The following is a 4,956-nucleotide window of genomic DNA, read 5'->3' on the forward strand; positions in this document are numbered from 1 at the left end:
AATATTAATCATGTTTATAAACATTTCCATCAGTAGAAACTTTTACTTTTCAACAATGTTGATAATACCAGTTATTAACATTGTTTGTAAGTATGGTAACATTAAAGCTGCTAACATTAACATTGAAGCTGCAAAAACTCTAGAAATAGAACATTCTAGTTTTATCGTTAGGCGATGATAGACTTAACATCAAAGGTATTATTGTACATTATAAAGTGTGTAATATAAGGTGGCGCAAAAGTAATCCTCCTATCAGAAAATGCTATATGCTAATGTCAGTTCTGTTTTGAGATTTGTGTAGTAAACACATGCGAAATACAAGTTAATAAACAATGTTACGCTATACTGCTCCAGAACGCGGAATATTGCTGACTATTTATTTGACCAATAATCGGTCAGTGACTTTGGCACAACGTGAATTTCGTCGCAGAGGCCCATTTCCATCTTAGCGGGTACGTAAATAAGCAAAATTTACGCTTCTGGGGCACTGAAAATCCGCGTGTAACCCACGAAGAGCCATTACACCAGCTCAAGGTCACTGTATTGTGTGCTGTTTTCGCTTTAGGAGTCATCGGACCTTTTTTCTTCGAAGACGTCGCGGGCCAAACGGTTACTGTGAATGGTGAGCGCTACAGAGCAATGATCAACGAGTTCTTTTTGCCGCAACTTGATGAATTGGGATTGGAAAACATGTGGTTCCAACAGGACGGTGCAACGGCACTCACTGCACGTGCCACAACCGATATGCTGAAGGATGCATTTTCCGGGCGCCTAATCTCCCGTTTTGGCGATTTGCACTGGCCAGCAAGATCGCCTGATTTGACCACTCCAGATTTCTTTTTGTGGGACTTTTTGAAGTCGCGGGTTTATATCAACAAGCCTCAGACTCTTGCAGCTCTTAAATACAATATCCGTCAAGAATGTGAGGACCTATCGCCGGAAGTTTTGGCCAAAGTGATGGAAAATGTCATAAAAAGGGCTCAAATGAGAATCAACTGTGGCGGCGACATCATATTTTCGACTTGATGTAAAAAAAATTAAAGGAAAAGACCTAAGTCGAAAAATTTTTTGATTTCGGAAAAAAAATGTAAAAAATTTTTATCTCGAAAGATTGAAGAAATAGCTATCTAAACTATTTGGGACACATATTGCTAAGAACAACAAGTAATAAGTTACATGGATGAGAAAAAACACCTGTTTGGTAAAAATATAAAATTTTGACCCCCTCTAACTCAGAGAGTTCTTGACCGATCTTCTTAAAAAATTGTGTCTGAAGTCTTATCCAATAGGACTAACCTTGGTTTAATCCCGATCGGATGACATCAATTTCAAAAGTTGATTCACTTGACATGAAATCCCCCATATATTTAAAAGAAATCTTTCTAAGATATTCTGATAACAAGAATAAGACAATGTGTCCAAAAATACAAATGTTATTAGCAATTTTATTTTCCACCCACAAATTTAAAAATGTCAACTACTTTCAATATCTGCAAAAGCCGAACTAAAGTTATTCCCCATATCCTCTACTTTTACGAAATCAACTTTTGTGGTCTTCCAATTGATAGCGACATATTTCAGAAACTACATCTGTCGAATTGGCTGTCATTTTTACGTTGATGTAGCGTTCAACAACACGTGCAAAATTTGCCGAATTTGCTACGTACCATACAGCTCATACCAGATTGGATATTCTGCACGAGCGATTTGAGGGCATGGTCATCTCTCGTGGAGGTAATGTGTACTGGCCATCGAAATCATGTGCTTTGAGTCTAAAACTACTCCATGTTATTTGGGCTCTTTTGAGAAGTCCTGAGGAATACCAACCAATCGAGAAGGCCTGAAAACTGGAATTACGAATTACCTGGTAAAAAGCATTCTCCTTCTTGATCCATGGTATTAAGACGTCCAAAACTGATTACATTAGTTCACTTATCGTGGAGAAGAACACATTGCGCTATAACTTATTTTTCATAGAAAATACCACTTCCTTTCCCTGATATACGATTTTTGATCTCCCTATTATATATCGTTGATATGATAGTTATGCAGAAGTTACTCGGTCAACTGACATGTACGTCAACCAATGCTTTCCTTAAAAATGATTAGATATTTGTTGGTCTATCTATAACTCCTTTTTTTTCGATCCATTTTCAAGACTCGATAACGCAATAATCACATCCAGAGTGACATCGTTGAATGCCCCCAATAAGTCTATGAATACTACCATTGTAGATTCAGTAATAGAGAAATATTTCTCTAAAGTACTTACTAGCTAATGTATAGAAGTCTTGATAATCTGAAAGCCTTACTTTTTGCATATATGCCACACAATTCTCGAATATGTCTTCTGATTCCAAAGATATTAATATATATTTTTACTTAGCTTTCATATTAAAAATAAGTTTTTTTCTACTGAAATGTTATTAAAAAACTCAAAAACTTATATTTGTATAATGTTTACTTAATAATTTTATTATTTTTTAATATCTATTTAATAACAATTTATTCTACAACAAAACACAAACTAAAAAGAAACATTTTTACATAAATTTAAATGTATTTTCAAAACAAAATTTCATAAATATTTCTAGCACATGATTTGTAATCAATTATAAGCTTAATTGTGAGTTAGATTTAATTAATGATTTGCTAGATTTTTGTTATTCAATTTTATATGAAATTTATTCCAAGATGTTTCACCCTTCTCTTATTAGAAACAGCACGATCATCATTATTGAAGTCGTCATTACGATCAACTCCATGCTAAAGAGTGCAATAATGTTTGTTTAATATGAGTACAAGTATGAGTTTAAAATATTAATACTGTTTGCATGTGTTTTTTAACATTTTTCCAATTTAGTTTTCTAGTTTCTATGAAGTTTAATTTTGTATTTATTTTATTATTTCTTCTATATTGTTTGAAATAAGAAAAAAACAATTTAAACAGAAGATGGAAGACTCGAAACTTGTTTGATGATTTTCCCAGCCTTCAGTTTAAGATTTTTTTTTTAACTTTAAGTCATCGCTGTTGTTGTTGCTGTAGTTGTTACTATTGTTGTTATTTAATTTCGAACTTCTCTAGACGTCTGTACAAGTTAGGTTGGCATGTTGTATTTATTCACTCGTACTCGTACTCGTAGTCAAACAGAGGGTAAATTTGTAATTCGTAATAAACTGCATAAATTTGCTATAAAACCACATTTGCATGTTGAATGCAATAAATGATGTTTAGAAATTATATTCTCCCACCATAAAAAATGTATTTGCAAAAAAAAAATAAAATAAAGAAAAATCTCAAATCAAGTATGAAATTTATGATCAGGTTAGCTTAGTTAGATGATGCGCTACTGTCTCACCATTTTTATTTACATGACAAAGGTTCAACTAATGATGAAATGGTTCGATTTACATTCGATTACTGCCCACAACGGATGATTGGTTAGTGTGATTTGTTCATGTTCGACGTCTTGTTATTTGTTAATAGGGCTGCGTGCGAACCAAATCATAAGTAATTGAACATTTTCAATCACAAATCACACCGTTTGTGACCAGCTTTAGTCTCCTGTCCACGATCTTATCCATATTAGCACTATACATAGATTTTAGTTTGATTACATTCAGTTTCTGGAAAGTAAAATAGTCCCTCCTCGTGGAAAGTACCAGTTCCATCTTCAAGGTGTTCACACTAAGTTCACATCTTCATCGCTGAAATCAGATCGAATGAACATATTCAGGATATAATTTTACCTTCAGGCGCTTCAAGTATTAACTGCAAATTTAATCATGGTGAATCCGTTTCATGGAGCAGCAGTGAAGCATAAACCTATTTAGAAAGGAAAGTACTCATGTCAGAAACTTATTGGAAAAACATTGGGATATAATAGACCATAGTTAGGTGAATCCGGGCACATAGTTTACTTGTATGGTGGCCTATAATGAACTAACTACTTCTATTCACCTTTTATAGTATGGCTCAGACTGGTATGACGAAAGTCCGGTGAACAAGTTCGACCATTTGCAAAAGGAAAGCTATGAGCTATCCTACCCGGTGAATTTTCCAAGCAGACGTAAACAACCATAATGGTGGACCAGAAAACATCAAGTTCAAAGATTGACGGGGAGATGCTTGTTCAACAAAGCCAAGCTCACAATATTATCTAAAGAATAGCTCAAGAGGTCAAACCGGAATTCATGGGTGTTATACTGCGAATCAGTTGACAATGTCAATGAGTTATCTAGGTTCCGTCGAATTCAAAGGGAAGATAACTCATGGACGGAGTATATGATGCTTTATTTCTATTGGCTGATATTTTCGAGTGTTGTCACATTAGGGGTTATCTTCCTAGAGGGTGAATAGAGGTAATCCTACTTCAAGGGTAAGTCTATGAGGTTGTGGATGGTATTGAGCAAGGCTTGAAACACTAGCTGCGTTTTTGGATATATAGGCAAACTTCAGTAATATGAAGATAGAGAGATTCGTTAGTAGAACTCGTAGTTCAGCACTTCCTAATGAGTTGGATAGTTTCAATGCTATGTAACAGGATTATCAATTCAACCCTAGGGGATGATAGGATTACGAGACGAGTTAGCTGGTTACACAACACGAAGAAGTGTTTACTCCTATATTATGGTTACTAGTGGTTAATTCTATTATCAGAATCTTTGAATCTAAAGATAGGTAGATAGTTGCCTATGCGGATGACGTTGTGATTCTGTTCAAGGGAAATATTGTTTCCACAATCAGTGATATCATGCAGGCGGCCCTAGTAGTTCTCTCAGTCTGAGCAAAAAAACTTAATAACAAAGGAAATTCATGGAAGAAAAATACTCAGGAATTTATAAATCTCCATTCCCGAAATCAAATTCATTAGCTTCATTCAAAAGCACCCATAGTCCCAGGGGCCAAGTAACTTCGAATATTTATACGTGCAAAACACGAGCTTCAACAAAATT

The sequence above is a fragment of the Calliphora vicina genome, chromosome 5 (assembly GCF_958450345.1).
Source record: "Calliphora vicina chromosome 5, idCalVici1.1, whole genome shotgun sequence".
In the NCBI taxonomy this organism is placed as follows: Eukaryota; Metazoa; Arthropoda; class Insecta; order Diptera; family Calliphoridae; genus Calliphora; species Calliphora vicina.